Raw genomic sequence first — 22,178 nt, forward strand, 5'->3', positions numbered from 1 at the left:
TGTCATTTTTTAATGCAGAGTAATACTCCATTGTGTATAAATGCCACATTTTTTTTATCCATTCATCTATTGAAGGGCATCTAGGCTGATTCCACAATCTTGCTATCGTGAATTGTGCTGCTATGAACATCGATGTAGCAGTGTCCCTGTAGCATGCTCTTATTAGGTCTTTAGGGAATAGACCGAGAAGGGGAATAGCTGGGTCAAATGGTGGTTCCATTCCCAGCTTTCCAAGAAATCTCCATACTGCTTTCCAAATTGGCTGCACCAATTTGCAGTCCCACCAGCAATGAACAAGAGTGCCCTTTTCCCCACATCCTCTCCAGCACTTATTGTTGTTTGACTTCCTAATGGCTTCCAATCTTACTGGAGTGAGATGGTATCTTAGGGTAGTTTTGATTTGCATTTCTCTGACTGCTAGCGATGGTGAGCATTTTTTCATGTACTTATTGATTGATTGCATGTCCTCCACTGAGAAGTATCTGTTCAGGTGGAGACCAGTACAAACACTCTTCTCAGTTTGTCCGTACCTGGAATTTCTGGTTTTATCCTCCACTAGAGTAGCCACAAGGATCAAAGAGACTCTGTGCTATGGTAGGAACTTAGATAGTACTTTACTTCAGAAGAAAAAAAAATGCTCATATTATGCTTGATATTCCGGCAAAGGGGTTTTCCCATTATACATTTTTATAAGCCTCATTAACTCTTAAATATCTCACTAATACCTGGACACAAAGACAAATATAGCTGACCATCTTTGGGCTAATGACATTAGAACTTTAATTCACTTGCTGATACTAACTTCCTCCTGAGGTGAGCAGCAATATCTTTTGAAAAATGAGTCATGGGAAGAGATTGATCTCAATGGTGTAATTAAAGTTGATGTTAGAACCATAGTCCGGGGCTGGGGATGTGGCTCAAGCGGTAGCACGCTCGCCTGGCATGCGTGCGGCCCGGGTTCGATCCTCAGCACCACATACCAACAAAGATGTTGTGTCCACCAAAAAAATAAATAAATAAATATTAAAAAAAAAAAAAAAAAACCATAGTCCTTTTTTGATAACAGGTCTTTCATGCTATCTGGGACAGTGAGACCCTTAACTTTGAATCATTCAGAGTATATTACAGGTTTGCTGATAAATCCCTAGACTAAAACAGGGCACCTGTTAAAAATAGACATTTTGGGAGCCAATGAGGTAATCAGTTTCAGGGTATATGTTAATAAATTAAAATATATCCATCAGGTTAAACAAGAATCTTTTTAACTAACTGTATAAGAAATTGTGTTGTAGAAATAAACAGAAATAGACTTGAATTTACAAAATTAGAAAACTCTCTAAAGTGAATATTTTGAATTCCTTATTGATTTTTATTGTCATTATTGAAGCCAAATTTATTATTATTATTATTATTATTATTATTATTATTATTATGTTTGTTTCTGGTTTTCAGTTCTCAAGTTTTCATTTTTTCCACTGATGAGTTCAAATAATTTTTTTTTTCTAGTTTTTGGTTTAAACTTAAAAAGAAAAACACAAAACCAAAATTAAAAATAATCAATACACTTTATTTATAAAAAGAAAAAAGGAGCTTAAATAATATGAAGCAGTTTATATCTGCCTTGAAGTTATAATGTAAATATTAAATCAATTTGATTTTTTTCCACATATTGAAAATTTTTGCTTCTGAAAATAGGACTCAGACATGTTAATTTACATATCTGTAACTGCAAAAAAAAAAAGAAAATTGATGAGGCTGAGTCATGACCAGACAGCATTTGTAGTATTTAAATATCTTGGACTTTACTTTTAGTACCTATTTCCTTTTTTTTTTTTTATGGCTGCAGGTTGCCAGGAATTGAACTCAGGGACACTCCATCACTGAGACACATCACCAGCCCTATTTTGTATTTTATTTAAAGATACGGTCTCACTGAGTTGCTTAGTGCCTCGCTTTTCTGAGGCTGGTATTGAACTTGAGATCCTTCTGTCTTAGCCTCCTGAGCCACTGGGATTATAGGCAAGTGCCACAGCTTCTAGTGCCTATGGAGTTTTTGACATTTAGCTTTCAAAGTAAGGTTGAGTTTGAGACAAATACATGAATGAATTGCATATGACAATTTATGACAAGACTAGAGTGTCATTTCTGTTCTAAACTCCACCCCCCCTTTAAAATTTGTTCTTTTTAGATATACATGACAGTAGGATGTATTTTGACATATTATACATACATAGAGTATAACTCTAATTAGGAATTTCACTGGTGGTATGTTGATAAATGAACAGGGAAATTATGATTGATTCAGTCAACTATCTTTCCAACTCTGATTCCTCTTCCTTCCCTTCATTCCCATTTGTCTAATCTAATGAAATTCTGTTATTTCCACTCTCTGATATTTCCTTTTTCATCACAAATTTTATTGATTTTTCTCTTTCTAAGTTAACTTGGCTAAGGGTTTATCAATTTTATTTATTTATTCAAAGAACCAAGTTTTTATTTTCTTGATTTTTAAAATTTTGTTATTTGTTTATTTGGAATAATTTCAGCTGTGATTTTTTTTTTCTGTTTGAAGTGATTTCAGATCTCATTTTAATTATTTCATGTTTTCTACTGCTTCTGGTGATTTCTTTTTTTTTTTTCCTGCAACTTTCAGATGTAATGGTAGGTTACTTATTTGGTAACTTTCTATTCTTTTAATGAATGATTTCAATGCAATAAACTTTCCTCTTAGAACTGCTTTCAGAGTTTACCAGAGATTTTGATAAGTTGTTTTGCTATTCTCATTTAATTCTTAAGTTTTTTTTTTTTTTTAATTTCTACCTTGATTTCTTCTACTATCCATTGGACAATCAAGAGCATATTATTTTAGACTCCAAGTGGTATGGTAACTTCTATTTTTAATTTTTTCATTGATTTCTAATTTTATTCAATTATGATCTGATAGAATGGAAGGCATTATCTCTATATTTTTTGTATTTGCTAATAGTTGCTTTGTGGCTGAAGATAGTGTCTATTTTAGAGAAGGATCCTTGTGCTGCTGAGAAGAAAGGATATTTGGTCATTGATAGATGTAAATTCTATATATGTTAAGCATAAATTATTAATTATATTTTTATTTCTATACTTTTTAATTTAGTTTTTGTTTGGAGAGTCTATCCAGTGATGAGAGAGGCATGTTCAAGTCACCAATATTATTGTGTTGTGGTCTATTTGATTCTTGAAATTGAGCAGGGTTTGTTTGATGTATGTAATGCTCCACTGTTTGGGGGCATAAATATTTATGATTGTTAGGATGTATAATTCTCTTAAGCAGTATGAAATGCCTTCTTGGTCCCTTCTGACTAACTTTGACTTGTAATCTAGTTGATCTTATCTGAGGATAGAAACATGTTATGGTTTGGTCTCCCAAAGCTCATGTATGAGACGATGCAAGAAGGTTTAGAGGAGAAATTATTGGATTATGAGTGTTTTGATCCAAGCAGTGAATGAATCAGACTGCTGGGATTAACTGAGTGGTAACTGAAAGCACATATGGTGTGGATGGAGGATTTGTGTCATTGGGGTATATGTTTGGTATCTGCTGAGTGGACTCTCTCTGCTCTCTGATCATCCTGTGAGCTACTTTACTGTACCATACTCTTCTGCCATGTTGTTCTGCCTCACCTCAAGCCCCAGAAATGGAAGGGACTGTCTATGGTCTGTGACCTCTGAAACCATGAGTCCCATATAAATTTTTCTTCCTCTACTATTGCTCTGTTCAGAACTTTTAGTCACAGCAGTGAAAAATCTAACTAAAACAAAACCCCTGATTGTTTATGTGATCCATGTGAATGATATATTTCTCAGTCCTTTTATTTTCAGTCTGTGGATGTCTTCAATTATGAAGTGAATTTCGTGGAGACAGCATATTGTTCTGTCTTGTTTTTTAATCCAATCTGCCTATCCATGTCTTTTGATAGATGCCTTTTAGGCCCTGTATATTCAATGTTATTATTGAGAAATGATTTTTATTCCCTGTCATTTTGATTTATTCATGGCTTTTAATTTGAATTAGTTTCTCATTTGATTGTATATTCTTCTAATGTAGTTCCTCACTTTGCTTTTGTTCACTTTTATTTTTCATCTTCATGAAATATTTTATTGAGTGTGTTTTATAGTGCAGAGTTTCTGGTTTTTTAAAACTAGAATTCTTTTAACTTTTGTTTATCTTGGAAAGCTTTTTTTTATCATAAATTCTGAAGCTTAATTTTGGGTGTTCTTGGCTTGCATCCATTTTCTTTCAGAGCTTGATATATATTTTTCCTAGATCTTTTAGTCTTGAGGTTCTGGATTGAGAAATCAGCTGAGATCCAGATTGGTTTTCCTCTACATGCTACTGGTCATTTTTATATTGTAGCCTTTAAAATCCTATCCTTATTTTATATGTGAGTCATTTTCATAGTCATTTCATAGTAATGTGCCTTAGTATGGGTATGATGTAATTTTGTATATTTGGGGTCCTGAAAGCCTCCTGTATTTGATTTCCCATTTTATTCTTATGTTTTGGGAAATTTTCAGATATTATTTCATTGAAAAAATTGTTCATTCCTTTGGTTTGTGTCTATGAGCCTTCATCTATCCCAATAAGTCTTAAATTTGGTCTGTAAGTTCTGTTCATGGTATCTTAACTGAAACTCTTGTCTTTCACATGTTCTAGTCTGCTGCTGCTGCTTTCCAATGAATTTTTACTTTGGTTTATTAATTACTTTATTTGGAGGATTTCTGCTTTTTTTTTTTTTATCTGAATCTCAATCTCTGTGTTGGTATGATCTTTCACTTCCTGGATTTTCTCTCTGGTTTCACTCCTTACATCATTCTTTTCCTTGCATATCAGTTTATGCACATTCTAAACTCCTTTTCTTATATTTAGTCCACTGTGGTGTTGAATATATATAATTATTTTGGTTTGTTTCTGGTGATTTGTTCCCTTGATTTTTTTTTTTTGTTGTTGTTGTTCTTTATATGTCTACCCATCTAACACTATGGATCTGAGGGAGTAGAGTTTCTACCCTGTGTACTTATAGTATCCCTGAAGGTTTCCAGTACCTTCCCACCTTACCATTTATGGAGAAACAAATAATAAAAACATTCAATGAAAACAATACAGCCTAGAACTAAATAGTTCCTGCTATGATATCTACAATGTTAATTGTCACAATAAACATAAATGATGTGAATTTTTCTTGCCCACAGTAATAACAGTAAGTATGCAACAGGGTTTATAATTTTATATACAGGACAGGGAGAATAGAAATGATGTAGGATGTGATGTTTATAAGAGAGGATAAGCAAATAGAAGTAAAAAAATTAAAATAAGCATGAAAGAACAATAGAGATTGACTGTTAGCAGAGGAAAAGAGAGAAGGAGAATCAAGGGAAAAAGACTACTGAGAGAAAATATAAATAAATATATAGTAAAAATTTAAAATAAAAATAAAAGAATAAAGAACAAAACCTAAATATATAAATTAAATATCTTAGCCTCCAAATACTGATCCATGAAAAATAACTGCCTTCAAAAAATATTAGAAATGATAAAGAAGAAACAAATATTAATAAGTATACCTGTTCATGAATGTTTCAGGTCACAGTTGAACAGAGAAAAGAAAAAAGGGGGAAAAAAAGTTTAGAAGAGAAAATATCTTATTGTTAAAAGAATTGTTTCTGTAGGAGTACACAAGATTCTCATCTGCCCTTCTCAGCAGTGTTAGGTGGGGTTGCTGGAGTGTGAGAGGAAATCCTGTTGGTGGAGCTCCTGGAGGGAGCTTAGGTAGACTTGGTCTTTTTGACAAAATGCTTATCTGCTTTCTTGGATTTCCCAGGAAGCAGATATGAAAGTGTCTATCTTTATTCCACCATCCTGAAAACCCTGAACTATAAAAGTGTTAATACCTTTGAAGTTTTGAGATTTTTACTGAAATTCATGTATTTTACTGAAATATGTGGAAATGAAATGTCTCATTACTTCTACATTCCATTTTTCTCTCTGTTTACAATTGAAACAAATGATAAAAGACCATGGACAGTTCATTCGTTCATTCAACAAATATTTATTAGAAGTCTTCTGCATGCTAGGCATAAGGCAGGTTTTGAAGGCTTACATTTTACTAAGGAAGATAGACATTAAAGAAAACATTTCGTATGGCAATATGTAAATCAGTGGATGTGTAACCGATGTGATTCTGCAATCTGTATACGAGGTAAAAATGGGAGTTCATAACCCACTTGAATCAAAATGTGAAATATGATATATCAAGAACTATGTAATGTTTTGAACAACCAACAATAAAAATGAAAAAAAATAGAATACAATGTCATTCTTTTTTTTTTTTAAAAAAAGAAAACATTTCACCAATATCTTCATAGTTACAATTATAAGAAGTTATAAACAGAAAAGAATAGAATTAGACGTGTTGATGTAACACAGTGCTCTAACATAGAGGATTGAGAAATCTCTATGGGAAAGGCAGGTGAAGCTAAGAGAAATATCACAGGACAAACAACCCATGTGGTTCTAGGACTATATTCATATTTGCTGACGAAGAGTAGAGCCGCAATGTAGTCTTATGCGATACTAATTCATAATTTTTGACATAAAAAATATTTCATGATATTTTGAAATTTAAGAGTATTGGCACACTACCCACTAAAACTCCTTAAATGTTCTCTTCATAATTCTTCTTAGTAACCAATCATGGACTGACTGAACTATCACTGATGCTGTCACCAGCAGTGCATGAGCCTAGAAAGTATTTAGGGGTGATTATTTGTTAAAAGCTCAGGGGCATGGATAGGTCAAGACCTACAGAGTGTCCTCTTCCCTCCACTTGACTATCAGGAAGGTTCCTACTGGTTCCTGAACATTTGACAAAAAGAAAAAAAAAAAATTATCACATTAAACTCTTTAAAGCCTCCTATAGCTGATGTACTTTGTGACATAATGTCAAAATAGAGTAACTTGTCCCTTAAAACTCTTTAAAGTGATCTCTAACCTACATTTTCAGCAGCAGCATCTACTACCATCCAACACAATTTGTATGGCTTTGATCAAACTACCTATGTATGTATGTATGAATATGTAACAATAATCCCACTAATATCTGTAATCATAATGGACCAATAAAAACATTTTTTAAGAGAGTACAATGTCCACTCCATTTTTCTTCTTCAAAAACCTATTCAGTCTTCATGATATCACTGGCCATCTCATTTCAAAGTGCACTTGTTTTCACTGAATATACTTTGTACACTTTGTATCTTCTAAATTCTGAACCATATGAGTATATTAACTACTGAAATTGAATTTGAATTTTAAAAATTATACAGTTTCTCTAATGCCATCCCCTATACCTGGATGTCCATCAACTTGGTAATGGATGTCTTTCACTTGGTGTGAAACTGTTGTTGTTTTCAGTGTATTATAATTTCAAGTGCACTTTCTTCTTATTCTTATGTACACAGGTTCCATTTACACAGTGGATCCATATATTTTCTTGTATTCTAGTAGTCTAAGTGTCAAATTTATCATTCTACCATTTTTATTTGTTTGTTTGCACTTAGAATTGAACCCAGAGATTTTTACCACTGAGCCACATCCCCAGCCCTGTCAATACTTTATTTGAGACAGGGTTTCACTAAATTGCTTAGGACCTTACTAAGTTCCTGAGGCTGGCTTGCAATTTGAGATACTCTTTCCTCAGCCTCCTGAGCTGCTGAGATTACAGGCCTATGACATGACACCCAGCTACCCAGCTTCTACCATGTTTTTATTTATTTTTTTTAGAGAATTTTTAATATTTATTTATTTTTTTTAGTTTTTCAGCAGACACAACATCTTTGTTTGTATGTGGTGCTGAGGATCAAACCCGGGCCGCACGCATGCCAGGCGAGCTCTACCATGTTTTTAAATGCTTAAGTCAGAGTGCTCTCAATGCTGAATTAATTCATGCTGCCAGCTTAATGAAAGAGAACACAGACTTAGCCATACACATCAACGACCATAAGCCACAGAACCACAGCACAGTCACCAGGAACTTCCTGGCTCCCTCAGTTAATATGCAGTGAGTACAATTCCATAAGAGATTGATTGTCACCAATTATGAAGAAGGTAAAATTCTCTCACAACAGAGAAGCTACACTTTGAATCATAATGAAGATTTTTTTTTAAACTTCTGTGTCAAGTCTGTAGATTGAATGTCTACTATTATTTAGTTGCCATATTTGTTTAGGGATAATCATTTCCTGAGGCTATGTGGATCATTGAACTGGAATGGATACAATTCTAGCTTAAAGTTTATATCCTAAAATTAGTTATAACTAACTCAGTATTAGATATTTTAGGCAGTTATATGTCAATTATTAGAATAAACACTAGCCAAGTTTCAGAATCTCAAAATAAATCATCTCAAACATAAACTACTTTTATGTTTCCATTGTGATTGGTTTACATGGAAAAGCAAATTATAAGACTATTTGGTAGATAAAAATGCCTATATTCTCTTAGAGTAATGATAAAGAAAGAATTGAAAGAAAATGGCTTATCAGAAAGGAAATTACTTCCTTCAATTTCTGTTGATTGCTGAATAATTTATTTATACTTCTATGCAACATAATAATACAACCATAGAGAGAATAAGTTTGTGTATGTGTGTGTGTGTGTGTGTGTGTGTGTGTGTGTGTGTATACATATACATACATACACTGAAATAGAGAGGTCTCCAAAACATATTGAGTGAACAAAACAAGGTGCAGATCATGTGTATTATGTGCTACTATCTGTATAAATGTAAGTAAAAAGAAAAATGGGGGATCTGTGTATGAGAAAAGGATGTGTTGAGAAGATTATTAAATTAGCTGATTATTCTAGATGCTTTTCAAAGGGAGAGGAGATCTTTAAAATGAAGATGAGAAAGAAACTTTTCACTGAATATTCTTTGTGCACTTTGTATCTTCTGAATTCTGAACCATGTGAATACATTAGCTACTAAAAAATATCATTAAAAATAAAAGAGGAGGAACGAAAGAAAGGAATAACTTTTTAAGTATGATGAAGTCAATGAAAGTTTTCTGAAATAGACTTCATATCAAGCCTATAAGAATCTAAAATATCATCTTCAAAACCGTATTCTTGATATTGCTGACATTCAAAAGTTTTGCTATGTTGGACTCTGGAAGTGGGATTGGTGACACCAAGGAAAAGAGCAATGGAATAAAATGTCCTGATTATATATGGGAGAGCATTGGCATACACATTTGTACAGCTGATGCACTTGATTGTGAGGTGTCCAATCTATGCCAAGATGAGTACATATTTGAGTCATGACAGTAAGCTCCATTTAGAGCTCACCAGTTCTCTTTCATGAGGTCCAATTGGGCAAAAAATAAAAAGAATACAGCTAGAACAAAAAACCCAAGTAGACTGTATCTCTACTGAGCAAATCTTAGGGACACAAAGAATAATTCTATTCTTTCCTAAAGTTCACACACCAACTTAAGGAGTATCCCTCTATGACGTCTTTTCCAGTAGCCATAAGCATATATAGATTCTCCATCCTCCATACACCAATAGCAAGCACCACATACCTGTTTCAACATTTAGACACATCTTTCTGCCCAACTGCAGGTCTGTTTTTCCATGACTGCTACCCTCAAAGAGTCTTCTTTTTCATCTTTTATCAGTGGCATATGATACAGTGCAATGTGTAGCGATTTCATATTTGTTAAATGAATGAATGATTTCGAAAGAAAGAGGAGACTAGGCAAAATGAAAGATTGCCTAGAAAGATTTAATATATAGTTTGGTTTTCTGGTAAATGAATCGCCAGGATTCAAAGCAAAAATAGAAATTAGAAAAAAGAAAATCAAATTTCAGAAATGCTTAGGGTAAGAAACTTGATGAGCTGATAAGGAAAAGATTGAATTAAACAAATGAAACTTCATGTGTTGAAAAAAGATGTAAAACCATACAGTGTGAGGTATGGTAGACACAATATATGCTGAATTATTCATGAATGTAAGAGCTAGGAGTTTTAGTAGGTGAATAAGACTTGTAATTTACCAAGACTTTATTTCTTAATATGGGAGATGATCATACAAATAAATATCTACAATACAAGAAACATGGCAAAATAGGAATATAAAAAAGAGCCATATTACTTGACCTTAATATATGGGTTGGATTTGATTGTGGAGAAGGCTATGCCAGGTAGACAAATGAGAACAAGTGCAAGGGCTTATGCTCTTGGCCTATATCAGAAACATCAGATTTCCTTGACCTGAGTGTGGAATGCCTAAAGAAAATGAGTAGATGATCAACCTAGAATGATTAGGCAGGGCAAGAATGAAAGTGTACATGTCCTCCTATCACACTATGACTGTATTTAGTAGTAAATGTAGAACCTTTAGTAATTGAGGGGCATGGTTATAATGTGCTTTAGCAAGACTCATAATTTCAACATAAAAAGGAACAGTGATAGAGATGACTACATACTGCTTAAAGAAAAATAATTTGTCATTAAAAGACTATAGTTCTGTCCCAAGAACAGAAACATCAGTGGAACAGAAGAGAAATTCCAATAACATACCTTGGCAAATTTTAAAAAATAGAATAAATTAAGGATAATATTTAAAAAAACACACAGGAGGATTGATAAAACTTACTAGATCAGACATTTATTAGGGAAGAACTTCCATTACTATCTTATAAGATAGTATCTAACTAGCACCAGCAGAGGCAAATATATTTAAGGGTTCATAAAACTATGTACACAAAGCCTTTGATTTCTATGTTTAGAGATGGTAAATATTAAGTAATTCAGAATTACTTCATTTGTCTTATTATTATAATACAGTATACAAACATCTTACTAATGACATGATTGGATAGTTAGAAGATATCTTACTTTAGGCTTACAAAAAAAATAACCATAGACTGATTGGATTATCATTAACAGAAATTTATTTCTCACAGCCCAAGTGTTTGGATTTCTCAGATGGAGTAGGAGCATGATCAGACCCTTTCAGCTTGACACTACCAACTTCTCCTGTTCTTCACATGACAATGAGAGCAACAGAGATCTCTGTGGTCCCTTTTACAAGGATACTAGTCTCATTCGAGAAGGCTGTACACTCAAGAGCTAATTAACTCCCCAAAACCCTATAGCCTAATACATTGGAGGTTTGGATTAAACCAAGGATCTGTGCTGGAGGAGATACTAACATTTAGTCCATGATAATAAAAGTCATTTTCATTCAAAATATACCTTAAATGAGAGAACTAGAGATGTTCTTTAATAATGTTTTCCCACCAGTGGATATTAGAAGTTCTGTTCTAAAGAGAAACTTTTTTTTTTTTTTCAGGGCTCCTAATGCTCAAAATTTGGAAATGACTGACATGTAGCAACATATATTGTATAAAGCATTAAATAGTTTAATATAAAAATAGTTACTAAATGTTTGGAAGATAACGTGGTAATATTTATTTTCTAAACTTAAAGAAATCACAAAGGAAAGTTTTGGTGGAATCTAGTTAACACCCATTAAATTTTCTTATACCAAGTACATTGAAATAGATTCAAAGGTAAATGACAGCAATAAAATGCAATTTCAATAAAAACACAATTTCAAGGATTGTCCGTGACATATTTACATAGGGATTGAATGAGGTTATATATATATATATATATATATATATATATATATATATATATATATATTTTTTTTTTTTTTTCCAAGATGGATTAAGGGAGATAACAAATTACAGGTTTACTGTTAAACCTTCCATTCCCAGAGAGTCAAAGGTGAATTTCAGGTTTGTTTTTTTTTTTCCTCCTACTTTAAGCACTGGCAGGATGGATAGCATTTAAATGAAATGAGGAAGACAATGTGAAGAGCAGTTCTCTTGAGATAAAAATGTAGCAACTTAAGAAAGATTTAATAGCTGCAATCTGTATTTGGGGTAAAATTGGGAGTTCATAACCAACTTGATTCTAATGTATGAAATATGATATGTCAAGAGCTTTGTAATGTTTTGAACAACCAATAAAAAAAAGAAAGATTTAATAGCATTCACATGCAGAGAGTTCCTGCAAATCAAAACTAAAAAGATCAACACCCCAGAAGAAAAATGAGATAAATTATAAATAATTAATTTAGAACATAGTAAAATAGCTAAAAGTCATATAAAATTCAGTCTCCCTTATAATAAAATTCAAATTAAGCACCACATAATTACTCCACACTTATACTAAATGCCAGGCATTTTTCTAGAATCTGAAAATAATGAATAGCAAGCAACAAATAACTAAAATCCCTTAAGCTTACATTGCAATGGAGGGAGAGAGATAACAAATATAATAAATAAGTAAAAGATATTATATTAAATAATGAAGATTATTAGCAGAAAAAAAAATGAATAGAAAATATTTGAGGTGGAATTGGAATTTTATTAAGACAACAACAGAAGACCTTCTCAGAAAGAGATTAAGTAAAGTCTTACATAAAATGAAATTAAGTAACATGCATAAATCTAGCTAGAAGCATTAGCAAGTGCAGAGACCTTAATAGGAGAGAATGCCTGGCATGGTCCATGAATAAGACCAGTATGGCTGGAGTAGTGCAAGGTGGGGGAGAGGAATGGAGGATGAGGTGGAAAAGTTAAGAGGAGATGGAATTACAAATCACCTAGATTTGCAAATCTTTGAAAGGATCTTGGCTTTTACTCAAGGGGATAGGAATGATTTGGAATATTTAGAACCAAAGGTTGACATGATCTCCTTATATTTTTTTTTAAGGATTAATTATTCCAGCTGCTCTAAAATAGAATGAAAGAGGTCAAGAGCAGAACTAGGAATGTCAGTTAGAAAACTCATGAAACAGTCCAAGAAAGAGATGGTAGTAGTATGCTGGGAATGGGAGGTAAGTACAGGAATAGCAGACACATTTTTAAAGGGAGGGTGTGCTAACTCATCACACATGCACATGAGATAAAATCAAGGGCTAGATTGTCAAAGCAGAATCAAGATCAATTATAGATCTTGCCAGCTTTGCCCATAAATCATAGATAAAAGTAATAGTCAAACACAAACTAAGCATTTTTCCCTTGGAAAGGTGTGAAACTGCCATGTGTAGCTTTCTATTACACGTTCTTTTCTTACATATAGATAGGTTCTGGTTCAGATTGAAACATTTAAGTAATGTATGTGATGTACTGCTTGCACAGAAGTTATTTCAGTTATAATTCACCATCTTTATCTCTTTAATTACATGACTTCTGTGATCTTTTTCAAGGTACCACATCTTGTAAATCCATAGGCATGTGTTATTGTTTTGTTGGGTATGTCTTACCATAAGGTATTCTTTTTTCTTTTTTTTTTATTGGTTGTTCAAAACATCAAAAAGCTCATGTCTTCTTTGATATAAGGAGAGCAACTAAGAACAGAGCAGGGAGGAAGAGCATGAGGAAAAGATTAACATTAAACAGAGACAAGTGGTGGGAGGGAAAGAGAGAGAGAAGGGAAATTGCATGGTAATGGAAGGAGACCCTCATTGTTACACAAAATTACATATAAGAGGTTGTGAGGGGGAAGGGGGAAAAAAAACAAGGGAGAGAATCAAATAACAGCAGATGGGGTAGAGAGAGAACATAAGGGATTCTTGATAGACCAGACATATCCCACTAGAAGTACTCCATAGATAAGGACTCAGTAGTAAATACCATTTGTGTTTCTATAGGATTGTCATTGGCATGTTTACAAAGGGATCTGATTAGGTCATTCATCTGTTCATTTCCAGATGAGTTAAAGGGGAAAACAGATAGCAAGGCTGTTTCTAACCCTTGCTTTCCTATACAACCAATGATATTTAAGAGTTTTCACCTGAACAACTAGAAGGACAAAGTTTCTGTTAACTGTGATAGGAAAGACAGTAAGGAGCAGTCCCTGTGGAGTGAAAGTGTAGGAGCTCAGCTTTGAACAGTCTGAATTTTATATGCAAATTAGACATTCAGGTGTAAATGTCAGTTAGACAATTGGCTATATGCATCTGGGATTCAGGAACAATCAGGAATGTAGGTATAAATTTGGGAATCATTAGCATATAAGTAGTATTTAAAGCCATGAGATAGGATGTGATAATCAAGAGAATGTGGATTAAGAAAACAACTTAAAATAGAAGCAGAACAAATAAAAAAGGGAGGGATAAGATATTATAAATCATGAGTCTTAAAAGATGCATGCAATTTCATTTAGAAATTTGGGGTTTTATAAATTTTCTAATGGAAAATAGAAATAACAAGTAAAATAGATTCAAAGTTCACTTAATTTTGCATACACCAAAAGCATATAGTTTTGCATATTTTTCTTTTATTAGTGCATCATAGTTGTGCATAATAGTTGGGTTCTTTTTGGCATAATCATACAGGCATGGAATTTAATTTACTTCATTTCAGTCCCCAGGTTCCTCACTTCCTTCCTCTTTATTCCCCTGGCTCTATTTTACTGATCTTCCTTCCACCCATTGATTTATTTTTAATTGGTACTTTATAGATATTCATAAAGGTAAGAATTCACTGTGGTATATTTATACATGCACATAGTGTCATTGTATCAAATTCATTCTGCATTTCCTCCCCTTTCCTGTCCCCTCCTCCCTCCCTCTCTATTTCCTTCTTCTATTCCACTGACCTCCTTTCTATCTTTATGATATTAGAATCTGAACCTTTTGTTTCCTGTACTTTGCTCTAGAAAACATTTGACAATTGATTTTCTGAGTCTGGCTTACTTCACTTAGCATGATGTTCTTCAGTTTCATCCAATTACCAGAAAATGATATAATTTTGTTCTTCTTTATAGCTGAGTAAAACTCTATTGTGTTTATATATCACATTTTCTTAATCCTTTTTTTTTTTTTATTGACAAGCACCTGGCCTTGTTCCATATTTTAGCTATTGTGAGATGAAAGGTTATAAGCATTCATGTGGCAGTACCACAATAGTTTGGGGGAAAATATTGAGTGGGATAGCTGGGTCATATGGTGGTTTCATTCCTAGATTTTTGAGGAATCTCTATGCCACTTTCCAGAGTGGTTGGTTATACTAATTTTAAATCCCCTCAACAATGTGTGAGTGTACTTTTTTCCCCCATATCCTCACCAGCATTTATCATTGTTTGTGTCCTTGATTACCATTTTGATTGGAGTAAGATGAAATTTCAGAGGAGTTTTGATTTGCATTTCCATGCTATGAATGTTGAATACTTTTTTCCTATTTTGTTGGCCATTTATATTTCATCTTTTGAGAACTGTGTGTTTAGTTGTTTTACCCAGTTCTTGATTGGGTTATTTTAATTTTTATTTATTGATTCATTCATTTATTTATGTGGTGTTAAGCCTTTTGAGTTCTTTATGTATTCAGGATATTAATGCCCTGTCATAGGAGGTGCTGGAAAACATTTTCTCATATTCTATAGTCTCTCTTTTCACGCACTTAATTGGGTTTTTGGGGTTTTTTTGTGTTGTTGTTTTGTTTTCTTTTGTTTTTTGTTTTAATTTGAAGCTGTTTCGTTTACCTATTCTTTGTTTTACTTTGTGTATTTGGGGATCTTGTTAAGGAAGACAGTGCCTACAATAATACATTACAGTGTTGACTCTGTTTTCTTCTAGCAGTTGCAATGTTTCTAATCTAATTCCTAAGTCTCTCATCCACTTTGACTTGACTTTGTGCAGGGTGAGAGATAGGGATCTAGTTTCATTCTTCTACATATGTATTCCCTGTTTTTCCAGCACTACTTGTTGAAAAGGCTCTTTTCTCTAACATATATTTTTGGCACTTTTGTTAAGTTTTAGACGACTAAATATACGGGCTTGTCTCTCTGTCTTTTGTTCAGTTACATTTGACTTTATGTCTATTTTGATGCCAATACTATGTTGTTTTTTTACTTTAGCTTTGTAATATAATTTGAGGTCAGGTATTATGATGCTACCTACATCACTACCTCTTCTTACTCAAGATTGCTTTGGCTATTCTGGGTCGTTTATTCCTCTAGATTAATTTGAGGACTTTTTTTTTAGTTCTATGAAGAATGTAATTTTTTACATAAATTATATATTCAGAAAAAAGCCATCTGAAAAGAAAGGGAAATGCATTATGTGAAAAACATAATGCTATCTAAGAAAGTGGGTTTGAATTTTAATAAAAAATACTTTGATGGAGATTACGTTGAGTCTGTATCACACTTTTAGTAATATGGCCATTGTTCCATCTTTTAAAGTCTTCTTCAAATTTTGTTTCTTCAGTGTTTTATAGTTTTCATTGCAGAGGTCTTTTGCCTCCTTGGTTAGATTAATCCCCAAGGTGGTTGGGATATTTTTCTCAATTTCTTTCTCATTAGATCATTTTTGAAGTACAGGAAATCTAATGATTTGTCAATGTTGATTTTTTTTATTCTGCTGCTTTGCAGAATTTATTTATCATCTCTAGAAGTCTTCTTGTGTCATATTAGAATCTTGCAAATATAAGATCATGTCAATAACAAATTATTTGATTTCTTATTTTTCTATTTGTATCCATTTATTTTCCTTCTTTTGCCCGACTGCTTTGTCTAGAGTTTCAAGAACTATATTAAATAAAAGTGGGGAGAATGAGCCTCCTTGACTTGTCCCTGATTTTAGAGGAAATGCTTTCAGTTTTTCTCCATTCTGTATGATGTTGGCTTTGAGTCTGTCATGTGTAGCATTTATTATGTTGAGGTAAGTTCCTTCTATCCCTAGTTTCTCCAGTATTTATAACATGAATGGGTGCTGAATTTTATCAAATGTCCTTTCTTCATCTTTTGAGATTGTCATATGGTCCTTGTCCATGATTTCTACTTATGTTTTGAATTACATTTATTGATTTGTGTTTGTTGAAACAATTTTGCATCCCTGGGATGAAACTCACTCGATTATGGTGTACTTTGTGATTTTCAATGTGATTTGCTAATATTTTATTAAAAATTTTTGCATTTGTGTTTTTCAGGGATACTAATCTGTTCTGTCCTTTCCTTGATGTATCTCTGTCTGGTTTTGGTCTCAGGGTTATACTGGCTTCATCTGCTATTCATTCATCCAATAACTAATGGAGAAAACATGGAAAAAATAGGTAAATTAAATCCAATGTTCACTTAATTTTACATATATCAAGGCATATATATTTTTTCATATCAGAAAAGTCTTCCAAATGTTACCAAGGAGTTATTGCTGAGTGGTAGGTTTTCTTTTTCTGCTTTTCTCTATTTTCCAAGTTTTTTACATAAATTATATATTCAGGAAAAAAAGCCATCTGAAAAGAAAAGGAAATGCATTATGTGAAAAACATAATGATAGCTAAGAAAGTCGGTTTGAATTTTAATAAAAAGAACATTTGAGAACTTATTACTTTTACTCATTCAAAACACATTTATTACTAAGCACCTACCATATTCCAGACACAAAGATGCTCCCCTCATGGAGGGAAGACCCTTCCTTCATGGAACTCACATTCTGACAATAACAGAGATAAAAAAAAAAATAAAATATGCCTTTTATTTTACATATTAAGAAGTGGTTAATATTATGAAGAAAATTAAGCAGTATAGAGGGCAAATTGCCATATTAATGATCCAGTTTGAACTAAAAGTATAATTTGAAATAGGTACTATGATATCAAACATCCTTTGGGGAGAACTCACAGCACTATCTATGAACTATATGTACAATTTTAAACTAATTAAAATTTAAACTAATTTAGTTACTGGATTCCAGAAAATATGGGAGACTCAGGAATAAGTTAAATGATACATGAAGTAATCAATCACTGTAGAAAATAGCAGAAATTTTAAAAGGTAAATTGCCTGATTTGTTAATCTAATTTAATGGCAAGATATTGAAATCTTTCCATCTAATATGAGAAACATGGTAAAAGAACGTTTGCTATTATAATTTCAAATTATAGTGGGTAATCTTTAGAATAAAAAGGAAAAGAGAGGAGTAAAGACTTAAGAGACACAACAAATATATGAATAGAGAATTTTTGAATTTTAATTTAAACAAATTCATGACTAAAGCATCTTTGAGATAGTGTGGAAATTTGAATAGCAATTCACTCTTAGAAGACATTAAGAAATTATAGTTATTAAATATTATAAAGGTACTATAGTTCAAAAATTATCTTTTAGTATTATATATTGAGGGTTTTCAAGTAAAATAATAAGATTTCTGTGATTAAAACACTTCATAATTGAAGCAAATAAAGTAAAATTAAAAGTAGGAATGGGGATAAATGAACCAAAATTACTGAACTTACTGAAGTGAGTTTTTATGTAACGTACCATTATACTAATGTTTTTAATTTTTTGTAAAAAAAAAAATGTCTATCATGAAAAGTGGTAATTTTTTAAGGAAAAAAATGATTGCTAGTTTGCAGATAAATAGTGTTTGTTTCAAACTCATTTCTTCTGCAGGTATAAATTTATATTCCTGCTCTTCTGTACTATACATGGTTTGTGGATTATTTTAACCTTTAAGAAAGTTTTCAGCATCAATGATGAGCTACATTTTTTAGACATTAAACCACATTTTAAAGAGGATATCAATTATTCCATTTAATAAAATAAAGATAAAATGTTTGAAACTGAATAAGAAAGATCATTTAAGTGTTAAAATTTTGAATATCAGATAATTGTTCATAACCATATTCAGTATTCTGGAAGGAAACAGGTACATAGGTTTTCTTTCTTTTTTCCTGCTTTGTTCCAATCCCTTTTTGTCCCTATCCAAAAAAAAAAAAAAAATCTCATTGGCAGCCAAATGGCAACAGAGAAAGTTTAAAGAGCCACAGCATAACAGAGCTGACTGAGTACAACTGAGGATATTTGGAGATGAGACATAATAATAATTGCAAACTCAAGTCTCTGATTTTATGCAGTGAAATATAATATAATATAAGATTTTATTTGTAATTAAATAATGTAAACTTTATAGAATAATGATAAATATTGTTGATTTTGGAATAAAGCAGCTAATCTTGACTCCTAACTGAGGAAATAGGGGTGAATTATTGAAACTCTCCAATCCAGTCTTTTCATCCATAACATGATAATAATAATCATATCTACTTCATAATGTTGTTCTGAAGAGAAGGTGAAATATAAATTGAGCCATAGTACCTGGTTAATTAATATAAATTTTTGTATTTTCTTATCATAATAATCTTGTTATCATATTATGATTTGTATATTTTACTTTAAATCATCCAAAAGTTTAGTTAAACATAAGAATGTGAATGTTTTGTTAATTTAGACTTAAATTTGACTACTTTTGTAATTTTTATTTGCATATTTATCTTACAAGTTTTCATCTTTGATGATGCTATATTTAAACATCAAAAAAGTACTGAGCAACAAAAGTAATTAAAGGCTTCAGCCAGAATTAACCTAAAATAGACTGGAAAATCCAGAGAAAAAAAATTAAAGATTTTCCTCTAGGGGTAAAGAAATAAGTAAATTTCAGCAAGATACTTGTGGAATTGATGTGCATAACTATTTCACATTTTATTATTGCATTCAACATGCTTAAGGCTAATCAAGCATACTTTAAAAACCGAACACTTGAAATAGGAAGGTATTTACTTCAAATTGTCCTCATGTTTATGTTGGAGTTTACAAAAGAATGGTGTTAGTTAACATAGCCTTACTGATTAAGCATCAAGTCATAAGCCATAAAATTACAGTGAATCATAAATCAAAATGCTGGAAAGTGTGTCTGTGAACAGATGACTCCCTTAAGAATGATGTGCAGCTATTTATTGCTTTGTCTTTGCACTGAGAATAAAGCCACCTCCAACATTGTTTATTAGTGTGAAATATCTATATTGACTTTGTTTTTATCTTAAACTGTCTTCAATTACTTTATTTTCCTAAGGAAATTAAATGCATCATAAGGCAAGTTCAAGTACAAACTTTATTCTAAAATGCATAATGTGATAACTTCAATATTGGACCTTTTTCAGGATATGTTTACCTAGTGAATCTCCTCAACTTTATGAGCAATCAAGATATTTTCATCATCAAGTAACCTTTATATTACATAGCTTACAAATACTCTAGCCAAACAATTCCTTTTTAATTTTTTTTTCAGATTTGTAGATGTACAGAATGCCTTTATTGTATTTGTGTATTTTTTTTATGTGGTGCTAAGGATCAAACCCAGTGCCTCACAATGCTAGACAAGAGCTCTGCCACTGAACTACAGCCCCAACCCAATTACTTTTAAAACTGAGTTTTATTAAATCTTCCTAAATTCTAGGCCTGCCTATTTATTCATTTTGTGGTTGTTGTTTTTGTTGTTCTTTTTAGGTATACAAAAAGCATTAGAGTATATTTTGACATATTATACACACACATACATGGAGTATAATTTACTTGAATCGGGATCTTATTCTTGTGGTTTTACATGATGATGAGTTTCACTGGTTGTGCATTCATACTGCAACATGGGAAAATTTTGACTGGTTCATTCTGTTCTTTCCTATTCTCATCCCCTCTTCCTTGCCTTCCTTCCTCTTTGTCTAATTCATCCAATGAACTTCTATGCATACCTACCCTTTATTGTGAGTTTGTATCCACATATCAGAGAAAACATTCAGTTTTTGTTTTTTGGGGGATTGGCTTACTTAAAATCGGCATACTACAGTGATACAGCCACATCAATGTTTGTAGCAGCTCAATTCACAATAGCTAAGCTATGGAACTACCTTAGATGCCCATCAACAGATGAATGTATGAGGGAAATGTTGTACATATACACAATGGAATATCACTCTGCCTGTCTATTCTGATGCACAGGTTAAGTCAAATGGATTTTATCTTATTCTTTCCATTAATTCTCTCATTCTTTTATATTTTTCCTTTCCTCCTACATATGTCCTATGTAGACCCTCTATTTAACTCCCTGTGACACTGTACATAGCTAGTATATTCTGTTATGCTGAAAAATTTAATAGAATTTTGGGGTTAACAATAGAAATTAGTGGCCAGTGGACATTTGTCATCTGCCTTCTATCCAGACCTTGTTATTTCTTGTTTGGACTGGTGCAAGAATGTCCTTAATGATGCCCTGTCAATGTCTTGTTTCTTTCTAAGCTCTCCTCAACATATCCACCTAGAACTACCTTGTATTAGACAAAGGTGCCAAAAGCATGCACTGGAGGAAGGATAGCATCTTCAACAAATGGTGCTGGGAAAACTGGAAATCCATATGCAACAAAATGAAATTGAATCCCTCTTTCTCACCATGCACAAAAGTTAACTCAAAATGGATCAAGGATCTATGAATTAAACCAGAGACTCTGCTTCTAATAGAAGAAAAAGTAGGCCCTAATCTCCATCATGTCAGGCTATGCCCCAACTACCTTAATAAGACGCCTATAGCACAAGAATTAAAACCAATAATCAACAAATGGGATGGATTTAACTAAAAAGTTTTTTTTTTTCTCAGCAAAAGAAATAATATGTGAGGTGAATAGGGAGCCTACATTCTGGGAACAAATTTTTACCCCTCACACATCAGATAGAGCTCTAATCTCTATGATATATAAAGAGATCAACAAGATAAGCACCAAAAAAACCAAATAATTCAGTCAACAAATGGGCCAAGGACCTGAACACACACTTCTTAGAAGAGGATATACAATCAATCAACAAATATATGAAAAAAATGCTCATCATCTCTAGCAATCAGAGAAATGCAAATTAAAACTACTCTAAGATACCATCTTACTCCAGTAAGAATGTCAGCCATTATGAAGACAAACAACAACAAGTGCAGGAGAGGATGCGGGGAAAAAGGTACACTCATACGCTGCTGATGAGACTGCAAATTGTTGCAGTCAATTTGGAAAGCAGTATGGAGATTCCTTGGAAAGCTGGGAATGGAACCACCATTTGACCCAGCTATTCCTCTTCCCGAACTATACCCAAAGAACCTAAAAAGAGCATATTACAGGGACACAGCCAAATCGATGTTTATAGCAGCATAATTCACAATAGCTAAACTGTGGAGCCAATCTAGATGTCCTTCAATGGATGAATGGATAAAAATATATGTGGCATTTATACACAATGAAATAT

The sequence above is a fragment of the Urocitellus parryii genome, chromosome 1, assembly GCF_045843805.1.
Source record: "Urocitellus parryii isolate mUroPar1 chromosome 1, mUroPar1.hap1, whole genome shotgun sequence".
Taxonomy (NCBI): Eukaryota; Metazoa; Chordata; class Mammalia; order Rodentia; family Sciuridae; genus Urocitellus; species Urocitellus parryii.